At 38.8% G+C, this 24759-nt stretch overlaps 1 protein-coding gene across 1 annotated transcript in view; it reads right to left on the bottom strand.

Annotated features, from left to right (window-relative positions):
* The window catches only part of LOC116310347 (RNA-binding Raly-like protein), a 115855-nt gene that overhangs the window by 40211 nt on the left and 50885 nt on the right, over positions 1-24759 (bottom strand). The gene's annotated exons all lie outside the window — the stretch shown is intronic.

Here is a 24759-nt window from a genome sequence, read left to right as displayed (position 1 = left end):
CACTTCTTGAGCGAGGACCATACCATGCTTAGAGACGGGAGGGGGGGAGCGGGCTACAGTGCACTCTCCCCCATACAGACATCAGAGCCGGTCAAACAAAGTAAATTAGGAGAAAACAGCCGGGAAGACAGATTCTGATAAACTCCTTTAGTTTATATGGCTATAGAATAAAATGCAACCTTTAGATTCACTAAATAAGCAAGTAAATCTTCCAGTTGTGCCAAGTCTTTGGTATTTTGACTAGATTTTTGAGTCACAAAAATAACTAAAAATCGTTTATTGTTTAGTCATTTAAAATTCAAATTTGGCAATACATACATAATACATATACATAATACAAGCTGTATTTTTCGTTGCTCTGTGTAGCCTATAAGATTAACATTAAAAACACTAACAAGTGGGAAAAACACTGCGTATCCCCTTAAAATGCAATGATCTGCTGGTTTCGTGTGAACGATATTCTGGCACGTGCCAGATCACCAAGACAACAGCAGCAACCTCACCAGCAAGACAAGGCATCCCACTAAAAGCTGATAACAATCTCAGTGGGCATCTATGGGTGGTAAACCCCCGCCCCCCAAAAAGTCCTATGTCCATTGCTCATTGGAGCAGAGCTGCTTTAGGAGATCCCACAGTACAAAATATTGGGTACCCAGTTTAAATATTGTGACAAAAGGCATGTACGATTAAAAGCATTATTAATTATCCCTTAATAATGAAAGTGTCCACCTTAGGGGGAACATTTTTAACATTTTCAGAGAGCTTTCCAAAGGTTTCAAAGATAAGACTGAGCTTTTGTAGAAGACTTGATTTAACAAGACTTGATTTAACAACTGTGGCTGTGTGGTAAATTATATTTTAGCAGTGACTGTATGCTTAACACTTCAGTTTTGGATTTGACATTGTGATGGCACTACAGTAGGTCCTGGACATTTCCCCTGAGGGGATTTCATGGTAAGCCATTTGACAGATGTCGAGACATTTTTCCTATTGGCACCATGCCTGGCTATTGGCACTATGCAGGGAAATTCTGCTGATTAGGAACTGATATTGTACTGGACCATAAGTGCCTGCAGTCAGGACCAAAAGCGGACCTAAAGACTGTGTATGTACATAGTTACCAGGACGTTTCCCTGTTAGTTAAGTGCTGCTATGAAGACTTTGTTCACACCTGCTATCCTGATGTTTTGAAACCAAAACATACCAAAGGTATACTCATCTGTACCCTTTTTCACTTTAACTGGGACCATCATTTACAAAATTAGTATCATGCTCTACTAAAAAAAAGTCAGCGAAACCATAAACTAATCAGAAAAGTGCTTATTTCGGCTTTAGATAAACAGAGCCAAGAAATAATGTTTCCATGGACCTTTAACCAGACTTAAGTACTGTGATCTGCTACTATTTATATCATTATTGGACAAACTTAAAGAGCTTCCAATCTTCCTTGGCACACCCTTTAGGCACTTTTTGGGGCGTCCTCGTGACCTTGTTCCCTTTGCCAGTTTGCTGAATACCAGCTTCTTCAGTTCTGCCACAATCCATTCAGCGGACATAGCTTAGCAAGTGTAACCGCTTTGTCCTGACTGTATTCAAACACTTGGAAAGCTTCAGGACGTCAGTTTCGAGTTTGTTATGTGTTGCCAATACTTGAAGTTCAAAAGGCAGTGCAGCGAGCATCAGTGGAATGGCTCCAGGGTTTGAAGATGCCTAGTTAGGGAAGACCATGTCTTTTTTCTGTACAGAAGAATACTAAAGTAACACAGCTGCCTTGCAAACGGTTAGCTTTGTGTAGATGGATAGGTCTAGCTTTTGTGTTGAGAGAATCGAGGATATATGCAGCTTTGCTTATTCTTTTTCTTAATTCATGGGATTAGATCGCTGTCTTATGTTATTTAACTGCTGAGATAGGTAAATTTATGTGCCTTCTTGAGCTCATCAGCTTAACCCGGCTAACTAACAGACTCACATTGATGTCCACATTGCTAGCATTACTTAAACTTATGAGCCTTTAAAATGCTTCAGGTTTGTCCGTATGCTGGAAATAACTGAATTATCATTCATTCAAAGCGCACAATGTTGCCATGGTACATCCTTTTTGATTTAGCACAACAAGTAATATTCACACTGATAGTTATCTTACACATGTGCATTTACTGACACTGGCATAAAAATAATAATACACTCACTCCACAACCTCTGGGCAAGCTTGAAAAAGGTGCATCTCATCTTACTTGCAAAGGGGATTGTGTTGCTAAGGAGACAAGGGTAAGGAAGCAGGATGGATGTTGATTTTGTGTGATTTATTCCAATATATTACTTTAGTGTTGTGTGGGGTAAAAAAGCATTGCGTGCCCCCTCGTTTTTGGCTCAAGATGAATTGTTCAGTGAGAGAGAGAAAAAAAGAAAAAACTCTGAAAACTAAGATCATGGAAGAAACAGAAATTCAATCAATATTGCTCCACTCTGAAACTGCTGCTGCCCTAACGTGCCCCACGGTGACAAATGGTCTTCTTTATATTTTCACTTTGAAACCTAGAAATGATGAAGACCCTCAAAGTAGATCTTGTGAAAATGGGCAAATCAAATAAATCAATATAGGCTATGATTAGTGGTTCACACTGAGCTGTAGGTCAGAGTCATTTGTTGGGAAACCTTCAGCCCTCTGAACCTTTTTTTTATAGTAAAATGTTTAAAAAAATAAGATTATAAACCATTTCCATTCAACTGCAACTAGTGACGAGAGAACCAGATAGGGCAGCGGGGACATCTGCTGTCCATGATGGATTAATACAACAAGAGTACAACCTGAAAACTCGGCTAATCAAACAGGTAATAAAATGAGATTTTTTTTTAAATACATAAGGCAAGCACTAGAAATGCACTCCTACTTGACTCAAGGTCTTTTCATCGAGCTTTAGGAAGATAAATATCTGGGCAAGGCTAAATTCCACATTTCATGCATTTCTTTTGCTTTTTCATTTTATGAAATACCTTATTTTTTAATTAAATGCGTCTTTGTTAAGCACACTTCAGCAACCTTGTGGGTGGTGAAAACAGCAGCATTCCCCTTTTTAGAGCAGTCATGAACATTCACATTTGATGTTTGAAGTTTTATGTCGAACACGTCAAAACTGCAGCACTCTGAAGCTGTTTAGTAACTAAAGTCTGAATAGCAAGCTCAACAAATTGAAGACCTTAGAAGGTTTAAACAAAATGTCTAAGATTTCTATGAAGTTAGTAAAGCCGCTTTAATGTATTAACAAAGGAACTAATATATTTCTGAAAGGAGTTCAGATAAAATCTTTTAATTTTTTTATTGCCTTTCTAACTGTTTCTGTTTTTCAGCCACCAACTTGACTTTAATTTTGTAGGGTCATTTTTAACTGGATATAGCTGAGCATTAACTGGATGAATGAGATATTTCTTTCAGAGTCAACTGAAAAGGACTAGGAGAGTGAATATTGCCCCAGGTTTTTAAAAATGATGTTCACCTTGCAGCCTATTTGCTGCAAGTTTAAATAAGCCGAAAAAAAAGCACCATTCAAGGCAACTGGATTACACTTTTTATCTGAAAAAGGACACAACTTTATTATATATGCATCTGTACACAGGACCAGAGAGCTGCCAAACCCTTCATAGGGACTATCTGTCTTTTTAAATATTAAGCTGCAGCACTGTTAACAATATTGCACCTTAGTGCAGTTTAAATCCAGTTAAACTAATTTCATAACATTTCTGTATAAAAGGGAAAGATAAATCCAATTACCAGCAACTGAAATTGGGTGTAGTGATTTCCTAAAGAAGACGAATATACCCCGTTTGCAGGAAACTCATAAAGTCTTCATAGCACTTAGCACATCATTACCCTTTTTAAGACACAAAGAGCTCAGTAGAATATGTACATGCATCAACCTAATCTAAAGTGCTCTGGATTCTGAGACAATCTCTGCTGGCATTTGAAGCACACCGCCTGTTAACAAATGACCCTCATTTATGGCTGAGATGGAGGATGCCCAGGGGGGAGATTTTCTACATGATGGATACAAATCTGCTCAAGCCATCACATCTCATTGGCCTGTGACTTACAACCTTGCTTAGCTCATTAGACAGCTACTGCTTTTGGCACTACTGAGTAATTGCAAACGTATCTAGTGTGTCAACTGCTGCAACTGCCTAGCAGTCTGTGACGAGAAATTATCTCTTTGTGCTAACAGTGTGTTTACATGGCTTGAACACCTCACTTGTTTGGATTCAGTCCAGATCGACAAACCCCTCAGACAAAAAGAACAAAAAAAACAAAAAAAACGCAGGAGAGATGAAAATGAAAATTTACAATAAAAAAAGACTGCCACATTTCTGCATTGTTAGCAGTGCTTTTATATACATTTCAACACCTAACTTTCCTTCTCCAAGTTTAGGCATGCAGATTAACCTCCTTTTACTCAAAGGGCCAGCATACTCAAAGGGGATTTATACTGGGAGGATTAATGGAGGATTATTTGCAGTGAGATATACTTTAAAACTCACTTTACAAGCTGTAAACGGGATCCTATACTACATATTGTGTTATATCTTCAGAAGTACAAACACAAAGAAAATGTCTCAACTAAACGAGAGCATCCCTCCAGTTCAAGTGCTGATTGTAACCCAAACCTGAGAAGGAAAATTGCACACTCTAGTGGAGAGTACACAGCATAACAGCGATGGCTGCTTCTCACGAAGAGATTTGAAGGAAAAACAGACTTCCATGTTAAAAATAGAAATGACATATATGTTTCTGTACTGTGTTTGGCTTTTTGTGGAAATTCTTTAGCGGAACATCAGACCAGTGTTATCAAAAGGCAGCTTTTATCTGGTAATGAAAGTAATGATCACGCAATCGTGATGATTTTGTAAATGTGAGTGTGTATCATTTTTGGTTATGGTACATGCAAATAAACCTACCTTCAGTAACATGTCCTTAGGCACTCAGTGTTAATGGGCACACACCACGGCCAAATTCTGCTTTCCTATAATTTCAGTCTAAGTAAACAGAAATCTATATTTGTACAATATTACTGACCCAAATCATGGGAACAGTATGATATGAATTATTCTTTATTAGGGGAAAGACAAGACTGCAAAAGTCAAGAGCCACCCATCATTTCTTTATATTTTGCTTTCAAGGAGCCAGATCAATTTTCCAGTCTTTTTGAAGAACTTTCAAAGTTTGTCTTTGGGCGTTGGCTGCTTTTCCCCTAATTTTCAGTCCAGTCCTCATACCTAATATTTTTAAAAACCAATGTTTTCTATTTTCATTTTTTAATTCTCATTAAGTCACTTAACATTTACCTATGAATCACTCAAGCATAAAAGAGAAACCTAACTCAAGGCATGAACCTGCGTTGTGTCTACACATAACAGACAACGTCACCAAGAAGCAATTTTAAATGGTATCTTTTGGACCTATGCTACTAGCAGCCTGTCAGAAATACACATTATTTTGCTTTTTTCAGTTGGATCTATAAAAGCAGTGTGACAGGCATAAAATAGTGTTTTTTGCTCCAAAAAAGTGATTTCCAAGGAGCTATGTAGACAAAAACGTGGCATACCTCTGCATGGTGTACAGTGTGTCCTTTTAGGAAACTGTGAAGGACGAGTGTTAGACCAAAACATTAAAGTATGTACAGAATGGTGAACAGTCTCTCAAAGTTGTGTCATAAGGAAGAGGTAAAAATTCAGCAAAGACCTGACAAAGGACCTGAGTAATGCATCTGGCCCTCCAGCTGATCCATCAACGACGGTTAAGGTTAATCTGAATTGTTTTAAGTTAATTTGGCATCACATACCCACTTCAACAGCTCAGTTATTTATGCATTTCATGATATTTTCTCATTTTTCACATTGTATGACACGTTGGACTCAAGCAAGCAGCACCATCTACAATTCAGCATGTGATATACTTATATAATCAATCTTTGAAAATAATGGATAAAAAATCTGTTTGATTGGATCATTGTCACATTTTAAAGAAATATAATTTACTTAGTTTTAAGAGTTTCAATCATTTGTGTTTTCTTAAATGAGTCTTCAAGTGTATAAATATGCTGGTCCCAGAGTGTCCTAATAGATACATCCAAAGACAAGATAGTAATCGCATTACTCGAGTATGGTGAATGGCAACTGCAAAATATCATATCGCAGATCTAAATTTGGACAATCAGTGTTTTCCATAAAGGCTTGCCATCTGTGGAACACACTTCCAACTGAAATCTAACTGATTATAGATATTAGTTCCTTTACATTGAAGGTTAAAGGTTGGTTAAAAGGAAATCAGAGCTGTAGTCATTTTAACTAATCTTTTTGTTTGTTTTTAAATTGTCTGTTAATTGTAGCAGTATTCACGGTGTATTCTGGTTTCATGAAAATGTATGTTTTAACTCTGTGTATTGTGAATGTAAGCCCAACAAGGGACAATTGTTGGAAATTAGCAATAGCTATAAACTTACGTGCAGTACATCAGTTTCACGTTTTATACTTGGACTATGTTAAACCGCACTGTCCCTTTTAAATAAAGAATTATAACATCTACTGGGAGAAATGCTGAGGTATGCCAAATACTGAAAATCAGTGGTAACAGGTCACATAGAGCGATTCATCCAAATTTGAAATTTTTAGTTCAAAAAGTCGAGCAGAGAGGAATAACAGTAAGTGTCTATAGCCATCTGTAAAGCATAGAGGTGGTGCTGTCATGGTTTCAGCTGCATTTCAACCAGTGGTTTTGGAGAAAATTGAACCTTAAGACTTTTGCACTGTACTGTAGTATTGGTGCCTTTCTTGGATTAAAAATACAATTTATTCATTTATGTGCTCATTTTTGATTTTTGCTTATACTGGGTCACAGCAGGCTGGATGCTGGACACTATCCCAAATCTTCACCTGATATTTTGCTCTTTCACTTTAGTCTTTGTTTGCACATAATGACATTTAAAAATCCATTCTGAGTGGATTGAGCTAAATATTACAACATTGCTAAAACAATGAACAAATACTGATTAGAAATCCATTATTTTATTTCCTATTGTATTAAGGAGTATGCAGAGGTTGGATTTTATCCCAGGAAACCAAGAGCCAAACGTAATACAAACACTGTATGGCAGAATAATACAATCAATTCAAGAGAATTCAAGTAATGTAAGATGTGAAAATATTCAATCCAAAACCAACAACAAAGATCCAAGAACTTCTTGCATTTCGGTGGTGACAGTAGAAGAAACCAAACATTTTGTGTACAACAAGCATTTTTTTATGTCATCTGCAAAGAATTTGATTCTAATACTTGATTAAGTGTGAGAAAATCTTTTAAGTCATCAACAGAAACACATTTAAACACCGTTTTATTAAATTCTTTGCTAATTTGAGGCTTTTAAAGAGCAAAAATGTTCAACCCATGCTCTCATGTACCTTCATTTAATCATACATAGATTAATCTATTCACGTGATTTACATCTATCTAGCTCTTCTCAAGTAAGACCTCATTTGGCTTTTATTTAGGCTCTAATCTGCATGATCCCTTCGCTTTTATTCTCACTCCCTCGCTCACCCACTCAGTTAAGTCTCTTTTTTTCCTGCTTCCTGCTCTCTCTCTCTCCATCTGTCAGGGTCAGCAGAGTGCAAAGAATCACATTAAGAAGTATTCAAATGTTGAACTAGTTGCAATTGGTATTCATACAAGCATTAAAGACTGCCAAATCTAATTCGGCTCTGACGCTATCAGCGCCACAGATATTCACCCAGTCAGTGGAGATAATGCAAACCCCACAGGGTGGAGGGGGTTAGAAAAATCCAATACAAAGACAATAATGTCTCCTGGATGTAATGGAGCCAAAACTGTCTGAACCATTGCCTACAGAATGATTTTGGGCAAAGCGGGTAGAAGGGGGTGAATTTCACTTCATTTCTTATTCTACGTACTGCAGCTGAGATTAACAAGGCTGTAAATTCTTTCACATGAGTTGGAAAGTGGCGCTCGTAAAGAATAGAGTGATTAATGTCCCACGGATGATAAATGGCAGATTGTCAGGTTTGCTTTTTAGTAAAAGACCTTCACAAGTACACTTCAGAAGAGCTCTAGGACTTGTAGATTAAAACTGAAACTGAAAGTATGAAGGTGTCCTACATCTGGAACGTAACTTTTCAGAAGACTAACTGTAAGTGCTCTTGTTGATGTTTTGGCAGTTTGCTGGTCTGAGGCATTCAGGTGTGTGTAAACACAATGCTACAATCTCCTCAGGAGTGGGCCTTAAAGCGAATTCAACCTAAGAACAAACCATGCAACGCTCAGAGAAACTGCAAACTGAAGCATGTTAAAAGTTGAAGTTTACGACAGTAGAAGAAGAAAAAGCCTGAACAAGCGTGGTTTGTTTGGAACGGTTGTTTCTCGCTAAAGCTTGCATCTGAACAAACCACAAGACTTCTGGAACAATGTCCTTTGGACAAACAAGACCATATGGTCATAATGCACAGTGTCACATTTGGAGAAAACCAAACACAGCATATCAGCACAAATACCTCAAACCAACAGAATACAGTAGAATAGATTAGACTAGACTAGACTAGACTAGAATAGAATAGCTCGTTATTGTCATTGTACACGTAGAACCAAATTGTGTGGTTTTTGTTTTGTGTCAGTATGGCGGTGGAGGGGTGTTGATTTGGACTTGCTTTGCAGCCATTAAGCTGACCATCAACTCCTTTGTACACTAAAGTATTCTAGAGTCAATAGGAAGCCATCTGTCCAACTACTCGTTTGGCCTAAACTGGGCCATGCGGTGAAAAGGGATCCAAAGCAAAGCAGCAAATCTACAGTGCCACAGTCAGAATTAATTTCTTTATTGAAATGCTGTATGAAATGCCCGCCAGCCTTGATGAACTGAAGCAACGATGTAAAGAAGAGATGACCAAAATTCCCCCAGAATAATACAAGACACTGATAAAGTCATAGAGAAAACAATTACTTCAGTTATTGCTGCTAAAGGTGATTCTACAAGCTACTGAATCATGGGGTGAATCACAAGATTTTTCACATGACTGCATATTCACAAACTTCAGCGGGTGTTAATAAATAATTGAAGAAATACATCAAAAAATGGAATCAAAGTGATAACATTGAATACAGTGAAAATAAAAATATATCCAAAGACATAAAACAGTAACTTATGAGAGCATCTCAGTAGTTTAATGGCCTGATAGAACTGTAGAACATCTCAAATACACAATGTCAGTCATATACAGAGCAATAGAAACAACAGTTGACAACACTGAAAAATGGGCAGTCTGCATTTAGATATCTTTTTTGATATCTTCTCTTTGCTTGTTTAAACGGGACTTAAACTGTGAGTACAATGAACTGTACTCACAGGTGCTGTGACTTGGTTTGTTTCTGTGTCTAGCTGTGACAACAACAGCAATTGTGACCTGAAGTTAAGACTGCCTGGCATGATTACCTTTTTTTTTACCTATTAATTCAAAATTTCATTTCTGAGGCAAAGAAAATTTCTTTCTTTGTTGTTTCTGTTTTATTTTCCCCAGTGGGCTACCAAAAACAAAATCTTAAGTCTGAAACATGCAAAGAAATCAAATTTCTCAAAAATGCTCACTAACAAAAACTGATTATAAGTACAAGAAAAACTACACATACAAAGTAGTCATTACTGCAGCCCTTGTAAAAACTATAATATATATGCTAAAAATGCAATTCATAACTATAATAGTGAACTTTAAATAATCTTGGTAATTGAAATAACAAAGTAAGCATTTCAAATGATAACGATCTGTGAGCAGATATGCATTATTAATCTTTATGATTACAACTCCTTCAATACAGTGCAACAATAGTTTTAGCCTAAATATTAATAGCTGCTAATACCAAAAAGGTGGCTTATAGTATAAATGATGTAGCCTACGTACAGAGTAAAAGTACAGAGTAAAAGAGACTAGATTTATGGTTTAGGTTTTTTTGTCATTAACACAAAACATGCCTCTGTATTTGTATACTTACAATGACTATCCACATTGAAACATCATAACTACTGTGCAGGTCTCGCTGGTGCCACCAACTCAGTTCTGACCTTTCGGTAATGGACATGGTCCCTATGGGGCTGTCCTGTGGCATTTGGCACAGGACACTGGCAGCAAATTGTGTGGGTTGGGGTGTCAGGCCTTTGTGGATTCAATCTGATTGGATCTGGGAAGTTTTAAGGTCAACACCTTTCCCACTTTGGGCTCTGAAGCTTTTCCTTTGCAGAGTGTGTCATTCTGCTGGAGGAGACTGCTGCTCTTTGGGGACAGCCCTTGCCATGTGCGAGTTTACAAAGGCCTGTACTACAATGTGGAATTGTAGAAACTCCAGGTTTAACCCTGGGTTTGTAGTATTATAAATGTGGTTCATGGTAACTCAAGCTGAAGACCCAACCTGCTCCAGAGCAGATTATGTTCTAAGATCTACAGGTGCAAAATCAGCACCCACTGACCAGTGACTCAAATGCCATCACCATTCCTAGAAGATCTCTTGGACCCCTGTGCATAGATATTAGGAAGTTTTAAAAATGTTTCTTTGTCTTTCCCTGATGAATATTAGGAAATAATATTTATGCTTAGATTTAGATTTTATGATTCGACATTTAAAATTAGGAAACCTATTTGTATTTGTTGACCCTATTTTTAAATTGCAAGTAGGTTAAGCCTGTTTTAATTCTGTTTTCATTTTTACTCTACACCTTCTCCATCCTACACCACCTCTGAGACCTCTAAACACCACCGGAGCTGCAGCTTAAAGGAATAAAAGCTAAACTATCTTAAACACATCTAAACATTAATTTAATATAATAACTTAGTTACTTAGTTGACTTGGTTAGCATTCAAGTAGACTAAATTTATTACTATCTTTAACAGTCCTATTGACCAAAGTGCTTAAAAAGCACACATATTCACAGTGCTTTATCTCCTCCTATGTGATTACTTTCTTGTTGTTGTTTTAAAAATATTTTAGTTTTATCTTTCTTCTTCTTACTCTTCTGCCAGTGGATCTATCCATGTCACTGACTGCTCAGATGCCAGCCTTTGGGAAACCCAAAGTTGACTTCTCGAGTTGATAATCACCTTCGTGTGACCGTTTAGCCTGATTTGCAGCGGTAGGATAAGAGAGGCCAGATAATGGAAAGATATCCTGAGTACAGTGAAGTTGCTTCACTGTACAGGATCCTGATCTGTAGCAGTGTTTCGGCATGTGGTACTAGTTAAAGTAACATCTGCATTAAATTAGTCCCCAAAGTCTCACAGCAGATGATGACATTGTCACAAGATTCTCAGTGTTTTTCACTTCACCTGTCTCCTGTCAGTTCTTTTAATGTTGTGGCTTATCACTATATACGCTTCACCTGCGCAGATGTTTGACTCTGACTTGTCAGTGTCAGGCTGATCTGACAACGCCACAGGAGTGCAGTGAAATTTTGAAGACCCATTAAAAAAATCCTCTGATTATAATGACATTTCATTAGAAAAACAAAAAAAATCCCCACAAGCTAGCAGTGCGCTTTTGAATAAACCTGTAGATTGAGACACAGAAGACTAACTTTTCTCTCAAAGCTGTTCAGGAAAACAAAAAAAATGATTGAATTGATTGAAATAAAACCTTAAACATACAGAAAAGTTGACACTGTAGATCAATGCGTGAGACAAGATTGCATCTTTATAAATAAGGATGCTCGTCCCAAACGGTAATAACCGCCGAGTTCCACAGTGTGGTGCTCAGTGACCACAGACTGACAACGTGCCTTTTTAGACAGATACTCCTGATTCCATGATCGTCATGTACTCGACATACGAGGAGATGAGGCTGACGCTGTCCTGACCCATCATTTCAAAACAAATTAACACTTGATGAATTTCCCCTTTTTCTTATAACAAGCGCTCATCTTGGCCAGCGCTCAAATTTCATTTGACAGGATGGCTCCCACAACTCAAAGTAATGAAAGCAGCCCATCTTCCCCTGTTAGATGAAGTGCATAAATACAGACACAGCTCATTAATAATTCTGTCACACAGGTAGGCTACAGAGGAAACAGTGACATACTTTACAGCTCAAGTCTAAAACCCATCTGTGACAAGGCCCACTTAAATATGTTTGCATACTTGAATGGGAAAACAAAGACACTCAAGTCCTTGGTACTGATTTTACATGAAGTTTGCACATAAGAGTACTGCTTTTTAGTCATTCTTATGCTCTGATCATGCATTACACATGAATTCTAACCTGCTTGTATGAACATTCACCGCATAATTATATCCTTTCAGTTATAAAAACTGTCCCTGCTTTCATGCAGTCATTATCTTTGTAACTTCACCACTTCTTGCGTTTCCACCAAGGCTACAGGCTAATAAGGATGTGTAAACAAGCTACAAGGAGTAGTCAAGGTCAGGATTGCTCTTCAAACCAGCTGCTATCTATTGAAAACAGCCCTGCCCCCCCCTCGCGTGTATAAAGCGTTTGTCAATTTTTCCTTGGAGACACAGCGCAAACATCTCGGTGTTATGCTTCCGCCCCCTCAACAGATGGAAGAGACGTTTGGTCATCCTGTAAGCTCAGAGCAGTGTGCAACTATTAATGAGCGTGTCTTTGGTTCCAGGAGCTGGACCCCTTATCCGAAATGAGTTTCAGTGAGCGAGGAAGCCGTTCAGCGTCTTAATCCAATCTACAGTGATTATGCAAAATATTCAGAACACTTTTAACAAAGAGGTCAGTTCAGGTAGAAGTCATTATCCCGTACTGATTTCCTTAATTAAATCCAAACCAGTCACAAAGGAGGAGGCACCGATAAAGGAAAAGAAGCTGAGTTGGAGAAAAGACGTTAAAGCTTAAAGATAAGTAAGGCTGTGCAAAAAAAAGAGGGGGAGGGGGGTTCAAAAATACCAGACGGAAGTACCAGATGTTTTGGTTAATCACTGTATATTGAATTAGACAAATGTTTGTGAATGAATCTTTTGTTGGGAACAAATCCGAGCTCTCTCAGCTGCACAATAATCCTTCGAGCTGTGCCCCTTAAAATAGCACAGGGTTCAGGTCTGAGAAGGCCAAGTGGCCGATTTTGTTATGCACCACTGCTCTGAACAATGGCTCCGAGTACCTTGGGTGGTTACGGTCTGACTGTAAACTGTGGCTGGATGGTGTCAGAGGTTACTCCTGGCTGCAGCCGATGCGACGCTTTGAGTGCTGTGAACTTGACGTAGTTAACCGCCATCATGCTCGGTGTGACCTTTACTGGACAGTGGAGCCCAAGGCTGGGTCCCGTCCTCCAGCTGTGAGTAAGAATTCCACGCTAACAACTGGATGCCATGAGTCACGGGCCCTCAGCTTTGCAGTGTAATTAGGATGAAGGAATAAGGAAGGGCGAGAGAGCGAGGAGATGGAGGGAGAATGAATGCTAAGTCAAATAAGGAAATGTGAGAGGAGAAGTAAACACATGAGAGAGCAAGATATTGCTCGGGGCGAGGTTCTGGGCTGTTTTTTAATGTTATTTTGTTTATACTGTCCATCTTCATTCAGGGGGCGAAGTCCCCAGCAAGTCTGTCAGTGTGATTTTTAATTCATGCACTAAGCAGGGGGAGTCAGCGGGGTCATGCTGCAGAGTCCTGTGAGCACGGGACCACAGAAACCCTCCGGGGTCGCAGTAATTATCACTGCATGTATAATCACAAGTCGTGAACCATTACTCACGCAATACGTCACCTTTTTGTCGCCAGGATTACTCTTTTGTCATTCCGCCCGAGGTGCACATTGACAATTACGGCATGAATTAAGAAACAGACATGACTGACTGGATCAATTATTATGAAGTGTTAAAGGGCAGATTTTCCATTCCTGGGGTCTGTGTCACATCTGTTATGGGAAGCTGTCTGTTTAGCTGATGCTCTGTGGAAAGGTTGCACTGCAGTGGTCTCTGTCAGCAAGACCTGCTGCAAGGACGCACTTGCCTTATTGAGGTATTATCTCTCAGCTTTCGCAAAAAGAGAATCTGTAAGAACACTAATCCCACACACAACACAGCTTTTATTGCACATGGCTAAAACTCCTGTAGCTATCTGCGTAAAGTCAAGACTCTTTATATTAGCATGTTTCTTCTAAACATGTTATCTAATCCATTAAAATTGCATATTATTACTTTTTGTTCTTACGTGAAATTCCAGCGCTCAGTTTCAGCCAATGACTCCTTCATTCATAACCATCCTGTCTGCATCGGCATGCCCTAAATGTGAACCCAAATTCAACAGCACACGGGCACTTTTGATTACGCATAGGAAACAATTACCCGACAGTGCTTTTTTTCTTCTTCGGTCCAAAGCTACTCCCCCTTGCTGTCTTCCCTCTCTTGTTCTCTGCAGATGGATGCAATATTAATGAAAGCATCCAGGATGCTTGTTAGGCTTGAAGTTAATCCTGTTCCTCACTCTTCTGTGGAGTAAGGAACAGAATGAACTCACAGAGGTTTATTTACTAACTGCTATCAGCTATTTTTTTTTTAAACTACACATGCTTAAAAGAACCCCAGTCAGCAAAAGGATGACGTAGAGAGTCACAATCTAAGGTGGCTGGTTGGTCAGCTGGAAGATATTAAGATAGAAATGTACACTGACGTACCATCAACTGACTCACGTCAACATTGAGGGTATACTTCAGAGCCTCTCATGACCAGTGGTCACTGGAGTGTTTCTCCAACGCTTGTGTTTTGTTGACACTTGCTCTCTTATTGTCAGTCTCCTTCTTAAGTGGTAGCCTTTCTCTTAACCACAAAGCTGAATTAATATAATGTATGATTGTTTTCTATTTTACATGAGCTATGCATAATCATATGCTCTATTTTGTTTGTAATCACCATACAAATGCTTAATCAAATGCGTTTGACTTAAATACCAATATTCTGTTAACTTTAATCCTTAATAAACATGAATCAGTAATTTTGAGTGAAATGCAATGTAAACATATAAAATCAAAGGTTTAGCTTTTCCAATAATTATTCATTAAGGAAAATATGCTTGATATAAACTGAATGTATACCAATCATTAAATTTAATTTCCACATACATACAATTAATACATACAGAGAAAACCCAACAATCATATGACCCCCTATGAGCAAGCACTTTGGCGACAGTGGGAAGGAAAAACTCCCTTTTAACAGGAAGAAACCTCCAGCAGAACCAGGCTCAGGGAGGGGCGGCCATCTGCCTTTGGGGTGAGATTATTTGGCCATAATCCATCAACTTTAACATTGTATGTTATACTTATCTAACAGAATTGGATGGAAAATTTACATGTAATTAAATTAGTCAGCATTTTGGACAGAATTCTTCATGCTTTTGCTCAGTGCTTTTGATCCGTATTGAAGTGAGACCACACTACAACCAGTGTGGTCTTCTGCTACTGTAGCCCAAGCCAAAGCTTAGCTGTGCATTCAGAGATGCTCTTCTGCATACTTTGGTTGTAACGAGTGGTTATTTGTGTTACTGCTCCCTTCCTATCAGCTCAAAACAGTCCAGCCTTTATCCCTTTACCTCTGGCATCAACGAGGTATTTTCACCCAGAGAACTGCCGCTCACTGGATATTTTCTCTTTTTTGGATCCTTCTCTGTAAACCCCAAAGGTGGTTGTGCTAGAAAATCCCAGCGGATCAGCAGTTTTTTTAATGTTATATATAATTTTTCTTTTATCTTCTTTTTTAAAAATATGATTTTTGTTATATTTGACAGTTTTGCAATTAGCTAATAGCTGAGCATATACTGCATTTTTCATTGTGGGCATTCTACTTGTGCTGAGGTAGCGGTTGTCTTTGTTTTGCTCAAGAGCACTTTAACAAATGGGGTGTGGAATGAAAACCCAAACCCCATACTTGTCAACACACCACCACCCACCAGGATTATAATTTTTATAGAATATACTATCTGAGCTGGCCTGCTGATCTCTGGTGAAGAAAAATGAAACTTCAAAAGTAAAAATGAATAATTTTGCCCGTATTAATGATTAAATCAATACGACCACAATAGTCAAAGTAGAAGTGTTAAAACTAGTCTGGTTTCTAACCTGTACATATGTCAATAAGTGCCTGGACCACACACACATTTTCCCACACACAAATTCTCACTCACAGCTTGCTGAAGCCCACTGAGCCTCATGCTCTGACTCTGATTCACAGCTCAGTGTTTCTCTGCCTTCTGAACCCAGATTTCTAATCAGAGAATTAGCTGCAGTTTCCTCTGCCAAAATCCACACAGTAATCCATCTCACTTTGTCCACACTGTGGCTCATGCCCCACTAAAGCATTTGTCAGTCTGTATGAACGAGGGAAAGGGATGGAGAAGGGGGACAAACAAAAAGATAGAAAGAGATCCTGGCAGCTGGGGGAAATGCGATTTCCTCGTTTCTTGGGTGGCTTTATTAGAGCGTATTAGGTGCACGATTACAAACTTTAAATTTCTTATACTTTGACTGCATTCCAGTTTGGATAAACCCTGGGCCTGGCCAGGCTGTTGATTTCACATGAATGTATGAACGTGAGCCCGTACGCTTTGTACCTGGTATTTTGTCAAGCGTTGGGTCAGGCTAACTGCGCATTCAATGTCCGGTCCAGTCTCACAGTGCGTGATTAATGAGAGAGGAGACAGATGACGGCGGTGCATTCTAATCACATACAAGGACAAGGAAAAATACCAAAAAGAAAGGCGAGAGGAAAGAGATAGAAATGGATTTTATATTGATATTGCAATGTCTGTTAAATGGTTATATTCACATTAAAACATTTTACTGAAAGAAGCACAAATGAATGGCTTCTATCTGCAAGCACATACATAACTCACATATTAACACATGCACATGAACTGAATATTCTTACAGCCTCAGAAGCAAACATAAGGAGATGAAGGATACAGGGAATGCCTTATGGGGTTTGATTTGGCAAGACTCAGTCCAGTGGATCAGGAGAAATTGGCCCATCTCATTGCATACTGCAATACCCAAAGGGCCTCTCACTCATGACTGTTCATGCTTCTAAACCTGGCTCTCAAAATAAAGTTAGTGAACTGTGCAGTTATTGTAGACATAGCTGGAATTATCTATGCAAATTTCAAAGCAAGACTGAGCCTCCTGAATGCTAATAGTGAATGATGGAAAGAATTACAGCAGCCAGGTGGGTAAGATACAGGAGGATTGGTTTGGATAGACATTAAAGGAAAAAGAAATCCCTCCTGGATTTTCACTTACAGTGGTAAGCCTGTAATATTCAGCGCAATCAAGGAGTCACATGCATTTTGTGTAAAAGTGTTGAAATGTTTTAAATTCATCTGTTTTATTTTTGTGTGTTAGTTAAATTTCCTTTTTTCCCCATTTTTGTTGCATAGTATGCCGACTTTGAATCTCTCTGTTAGACAATGAGTGAAGAGAAAAGCTATTTCAATGCTGAGGGACAGACACCAAATACTGAATAGGCTGCCTACAGATGAGCAATAATCTAACAAATTCAATTTATATGAACTGCATGAGATTAGTCTAGACTGTATTAAATCAGTTTTAAAGCATGTGTTTTGTGATAAGTGAGTGCTAAAGTGTAAATAGAAAAAGCAACATTAACCATGCATGGATGGCCTTAAATGCTAACAGTGAAAATGCTAACATGCTAATTTTTACAATTGCTAATTGTTTTGGGGGGTTAGCTTTTAAGCATGTTTATTTGTTTATTAACATAGCAAACAGTAGAGTTTGCTAATTAACATTAAACACAACATACAAATAAGGCTAAGAAAAAGTGAGCCAAATTCATGCTAGTTCATGGTTCTAGATTAATTTAATCGTGGCTGCAACAGTAACATCAATGCAAAAGAGCTCTAAAAATAAATAACTAAACCGGATATGAAGTTAGATCCTTCTGCTGTCTGTTAGGTCTTTGCCATTTCATGTTGTCCACATAATACTCGCATAATTTTTTATGTTACATAAAAGCATCACATCATGCTAGAGCAAGTATGCAGGACAATGAGACAAACCCCGAGATATGTGAGCAAGAGCTGCATGTCAGTCTCCATTGACGATTTAGTACCTATAAAGGGATAAAGGGAGGTACTCACAGCACAGTACTTTCCAAAATATACAAGGAAACTACTCCTGCTAAAGGTGGAAACAACAAACTTGTTTCACCACCTGAGGCAAAAATATATCATGTGTAACAAGGCCACGAAGGGCTCGCAAAGAGGAGATACGAGCAGTTGCTGATGTGCAACCCAAAAATAAACAAATGACTCACCTGAGTATGGCTGGAGCAATCGCTAGTTGCATTCCATGTTACAGGAAATCACTAATGTGCTTAGATGGTAGAAATGCTTTAAGCGACTGGTTAAAAAACTCAGCCCTACAGTAGATACAACATCCCAGGTAAAAAAAATATGTTTATCATCAAATTTTATCATGTGGAGGCCTCCTTGGCTTTTAGCTTGAAGCGAGTTTAGTTATGTTTTACTTTTCACTTACAGTTTCCAGGGAAAACACTACCTAGGCTACTTGTGTTCTTACATTTGATGCTGTGTCCCTGTAAATAATGCAGTCTCACTACAGTTGCATTATAATGCAAAATTCAATGGCAGTGTGTTTGAATTTCGCCTGGTATATTCTTAATTCAATTCAATCTCATGTTTCCATAGTTTTTATTTTGTGGAAGGTAACACTACTAAAACTTTAGCCGCTGCACTCTGTCAAGCATAATGAAGGAGGGCATTGTAAAGTTGATTGTGACTATGAAAAACATAGTATTTGATATAATGCCAATATTTTAAATGTTGCTGTTATGCTCTTCTGCCTCATGTTGGATTTTAATAGGTTTGTTTCTGCATGTGTCTCATAGCTACATTCACATAACAGAGTCTAACTTAAAGGTAGTTTTGATGCTTTTTATCGTTAATGTCAGAAGCTTTCAACTGGCCACCAGTGTCCTGTTCTGACCTCACAGCAGTCTCGCCCCTTGATTAAAATAATACATTGTAAAATGCCTTTAGAAGAAGTCCCCTGTAGGCATACCCCTAATAATCAAAAATAAAATAACGCCACCTGTATTTGTCTATTAATCTCTAACTATCAAAATTAACCCAGAAAAAAGCAACATACAGCTCCAGTAAGTGTATCTGCAGCCACTGTAAGCACTACTCCCTGCATGTTCTCCTTCTACCTGTCCCTCCTCACTCTTCTCCCCGCTGTAGTTTACTCTCTGTGTCCGGTGCTGCTTGCTATGCATCATGTTGGCCCAAAATGACGATTGATTGCAGTGCCACTGCTTTTGTAATCCGCTTAGGATGGATTTTGCATCTAAATCACTTTATTATTTATGTGCCTAACTCTTGCCAATGCCATTTGGAGGCGGTATGATTGGTGATCCATCAAACATTATCCTTCACTTTGGTCATTAATATTGTAATGGGATGGACCTTCAACATGAAACTTCCAGGTGGAATGCGAATCTCTTCAGGGAGGGTCAAGCTACTTAAAACAGGAGTCAACAGAAGAAAGATTATCAGGTGTACTCGCTACCAGGCAGGCTCTCCAGAGATGTTGTTAGCCTGCCCTCTCTCTGCTGTCTACCTCTCTCTCCTCCACTCCTGCGCTCCCAGCTCACACAGCAGCTTGTGTCTTCATACATGGCCTCTCTTAGAAAAATATAGGATGTTATTCTTTCATTGTCCTTTTTCCATCAGGGCTTCAATCACCACCTGCCAATCACACACGTCTGCTGCTTCCAGGCACACACTTAAGCTCACCGTGCCACGTCAGGACACGGTTGAAACAACCACCTCTGTAGATGAGAAAAACAAGAAATGATAGATATTCATCTTACCACATAAAGGGCAAGTGTGATATGCATCGCAAACATTTGATGCGAATACTTCAAAGGAGTCTTATATAATCAGCTTTTTTATGAAAAGCTTTTCTCTGAAAAGTTTCAAAGACCCAAGTTTGATGTTAACTCCTTGCGAGTCCTTCCACTGAATGTTAAGGTAGCGTAAGGGTTATTTTCAGCATGCCGTATTGAAACTCGGCACCGCAACGATGTGGAGGCTCCGGGGATGCTGAAACGGCTGAGGGCAAAAAATCTGTCGCTCGTCGTCTCCATGGCAGCCCCCTGAGCCCAGAGAAGAGTGAGGCCATACAGATAGAGCTGATACCTCTCAATGGGTGAGGAAGGCAACTGCTCAGATGCATTTGAGGTTCATGGATGCCAGCAATCATCATGTCACTGAGTCACAAGAAATTCTTCCAGTCAGCTTTTAGCCAGAGGGCAGGGAAGGCACAACAAGTAAGACGAAGAGACATTTGTACTTTACTGTATGTCCCCCATTCCATGTAGAGCAGCTGACCTCAGATAACTCTAAATACTTGAGCGATTGTCCTATGAGGGATTTTATTGTCATCGTGGAGAAGAGTTTGCATGTATCAGAAGAGTGTTCATACGATTCAGCATTTCTGTTATGCATTCAACAGATGAAATGTGTTTTTGTAAAAGGAGCTGCTAATACTGACAAGTTTCCCGCAGTTGTTTTCAGTGCTACTGAGTCTTTGATAAGAAATTTACTGCTTTGTTTAGTCTCTTCATTCTCATTCGCATTCAGTAAAAGCTACAGCACTCTTCCATTGCCAGCACCAGCAAGAAGAAAGGCACAGCTAGCAATTGGCTTGGTAAAAACCAAACACAAAGTCAAAAGGGAGGTAATATTAGGCATGGTCAAAAAGAAGCAGGACTTACTGCGTAACAACCTCTAAAATGGAATACTATATACATTTCATTACTTCGTGGTGTTAACTGTTAATTGTTAATTGTTTCAGCTCCATGGAGAAAGGCACAAAGCAAAACAAATGAAGGATACTGTGATATATATATGCAAATGTTCAGTTTTATTCTTCTGTGTTAATTCAGACTATCATCCCACCATGCTTTTCCAAAAAATAGAAAAACAAAAAAACTGAAAGGTTGCTGATGTCTTTCTTTTCTTTTCTTTTTGCATATTTGTCATTTATCACTCTCAAATGTTTCAGATGATCAAACACGTTTTAATGTTAGACAAAGACGAAGCGAGTAAAAACCAAACTGTATTTTAAATGGTGATTTCATTTATTGTTCTTTTATCATTCAAACCTACCTGTGTGAAAAAGTGATTGCCTCCTAAACATAATAACTGGTTGCGCCACCCTTGGCAGTAAGAACCGCAATCAACCATTTGTGATAATTGGCAATAAATCTTTCGCAGCAGTGTGGAGGAATTTTTAATTCAGCCACACTGGAGGGTTTTTCAGCATGTACGGCCTGTTTAAGGTCATGCCAAAGCATCTCAATCAGATTTAAGTCCTGATTGTGAACAGACCACTCAAAAACTGTTTTTTTTTTTAAAAACTGGGGAACCAGGGCACGTTCACCCCCGTTTCAAGTTTTCTCCATGTGTGGATAATGGCTCTCACTGTGGTTCACTGGAGTCCCAAAGCCTTTTCCAAACCGATAGATCTCAGTGACTTTCTTTCTCAGCTGTTTCTTTAGATTGTGGCATGATGTGTTGCTTTTTGAGATATTACAGCCTACTTTACTTTGTCAGACAGGTTCTGTTTAAGTGGTCTCTTGATTTAACAAGTCTGGCAGTAATCAGGGCTGGGTGTGGAAAATCAAATTGAACAAAAAATATGATTATTAACAGTTAAGTCACGATTTGGGGGTGGTCACTTACTTTCACATAGGGCAAATGGTAAATGGTAAATATGTCGAAGAATAGGAAATCAGGAAGGAAACACATACTTTTCACAGCACTGTATATTTTCTCCTTTTGATTTTGGCATTAGAGCTCCACCATTGCACGTTTGATATGCACAAATCAAGAATCCTTTGCTTTAAATACTGCCAACACTGTGGCAAGGGAGGTTTCTTTACTTTCTAGTGTGTACTGGGACATTTTTTTCAATGTTTTACCAACAGAGGAATAGAGGAAAGCGTCTTCGTGTCTGATCTGATGCTATATTAAACATCTGCGCTCGTGCGAAACGAGAAATTTCTTCATGCTTGTATCTGCGAATGGCACAGAGATACAGCACTCCACTCAAAATAGCATCACACGTACTATTATTTGGTAATGATTGCTGTGCTCAGAATCCTAGATACGATCTCATGAACTCCTACTCATATTTGATAGAGTAATGGAGCATCCATTTTTCATTCTGCAGGCGAGGGGAGGACGGTGCTGCCAGCTGTGCGATTTTAGAATTTTTGCATTTGCTCATCGGCGGTTTTTCAGCTCCACACACACACAAACACACATATGCACACAAACATATAGCACACATACAGTCTCATCTGCAGTGGTGGCAGCAGGCTATGACCTCTGACACTTGTGTATCACCGAGCGCACAGATTAGTCATCACCCTGGGCCTGTGCAACTGAAGTGGAGCTGTGCAGTCGAAGTATGATGTGATTATTCCACTGACCTCTTTTCCAGTGACAACTCCCACTTCAAAACTGTGCTTTTTCAAACATTCCTCTCTCTCCACACAAAGATTTGTTGATTCTTCTTGCGCGGGCGGTCAATGATAACAACAGACATTGTCAACAGTGGCTCAAACAGCAACACACTTGAATGCCGTCCTTTAGTAACAGAGCAATGTTAGAGTACCTGTGAAGCTGACGTGCAATCAACTTGCAGGTAATAACCCTTTAATGAAATGTTTTTGCACAGGAAGCCGGATGCTTTGTGGAGGTCATCCTTCAACACGAAATCATTATGGGGCTGATTCATTTCTCTGCCATGTTAATATAAAAAGCATCAGCTTGGCAGGATGAGAAGAAGGGTGGTCTAAATTGTCAATTAAAGATCTATCTTCCAGTCTTACTCACGCCACATGATTTGCAGACTGAGTGATAGCAGTGAAGGCTGGATTGTCTTGCTTCGTGTGAAATGAACTCTGTAGTAATGAAAATACTTTTAGTTATAATTGTTTTCTCAACCAAAAACAAGCAATCACACATGAAAAAGAGTCACCTGTTTAGCATTAAAGTCACAAATGAATCAGTTTAACTCTTATTAGGTCTTTGGTGGATTGCTCACATATGGTTTTGGCTCTGTCGGGTGATCAACCTGCTTGTGGATGGTTTTAATAACAGATGTTTTTTTTCCTGCTAATTCACTGATTGTAACATCCATAACAATAAATATCAAACTAATGCACATCCTCAAGAGCAAAAACACATTAGCTCACATTACCAGTCAAAGAGAGATCATCAATTCTGGATACTGATGTTTTGTCTTGATAGAGAAATAGTATAATTCAAAAAAAAAATCTTTTTCTTTGTATTATTATTTGTTTTAGAAAGCTCCAATCACACAATCAGTTTTCAGGAGCAACATCTCATTTGTTAAGCGTGCAGGAGAAATATCCAATAATTGGCAAAGAGGAAACACTTTCATGAACAACTCAACATCTTAACAAGAGAAAAGTTGCTGAAAGAACCACATAAATAGACTTTTATAGGAGGGTGCGAGAGTCAAGTCAGACTACCGGTGTCAGACTATTGGTGTTTTGGTAGATATAAGCTGTGTCGAAAGGAGGCGGATCAATAACTTGTCTGGTTGATGCAGAAGAGACACAGCAACTTTTAAATGAGCTCTGCATTTTCTTTCATTAAATCTTCCCTTTTCAAAAAGATTAGAAAGACCACTTTCAAGTCCAAGCTGACAATCAAGTTGTGTCCTTCTCTACTCCATAGTCACAGAAAAATCATGGCGGAACCAAAAGTTTTGTCTTTATGATGCAACATCATAAAGACACAAAACTGCAAGGTAACCAAAGTGATCATGTAGGTCTACCTTATTATCCACTATTATGTCCATCTCTTGGCTTTGTATCTATGTTCTTTTATGGGTTCAGTTATTATTGTACCTCTTCAATCTTTCCGTAGGGAGCCTCATGTTTCTTTGTAATGAAATAAGAGCCTAGATGACAAATATCTCATTTTATAGAGAAGAGGCTTTCTCATGGAAACCCTTCCAGCCACGCCATACCTGTTCAGTCATTTTTAGTTCATTGTTATTAATTGTACAATGCACTGAGTCTGAGTGAAGGAGAGAGATCATTGTCCTGTTAATTTGTCCCAATTTTGGACGAACTTTGGCTGTTGGCTAGATGGCCTCACATTTGACTCTAGATTACTTTGGTATATAAAACAAGCTGAATCATCACCTCCCCATTACTGTGCTTAACAGTTAGTATGATGTGTTTGTGCTGAAATGCAGTATTTGGTGTTTGGCCATAATGGACGGCATCGTGTTTGGCAAACACCACTTTGTCCAAAAGATATTCATCAAGAAAGTTGATTCAGCTGCAACTTTTCAAACCTAAGCCATGCTGCTAATTTCTTTCTAGACACAAGAGTAGAACAGGCTTTCTCCTGGCAGTCCTTTGAAACGAGCTATACTTTCTCCATCTTTTACTAATTGTGCTGTCATAAACTTCAGCATTTAACATGCTAAGTGAGGCCTGTAGAGCCTGAGATGTAGCTCATTGAGCAGTCTGAGGACTGCACAGTCTGACCTTGGGGTGGTACATTCACTGGAAGATTGGTAATTGGTATGTTTTCCACATGTGAGTATTCTTTCTCACTGCAGAATGAAGCATTTCTAATTGTTTGGAAATTGTCCTGCAACACTTCCCTTAC

Source organism: Oreochromis aureus, linkage group 9, assembly GCF_013358895.1.
Source record: "Oreochromis aureus strain Israel breed Guangdong linkage group 9, ZZ_aureus, whole genome shotgun sequence".
In the NCBI taxonomy this organism is placed as follows: Eukaryota; Metazoa; Chordata; class Actinopteri; order Cichliformes; family Cichlidae; genus Oreochromis; species Oreochromis aureus.
This window is presented reverse-complemented; position numbering and strand designations above follow the sequence as displayed.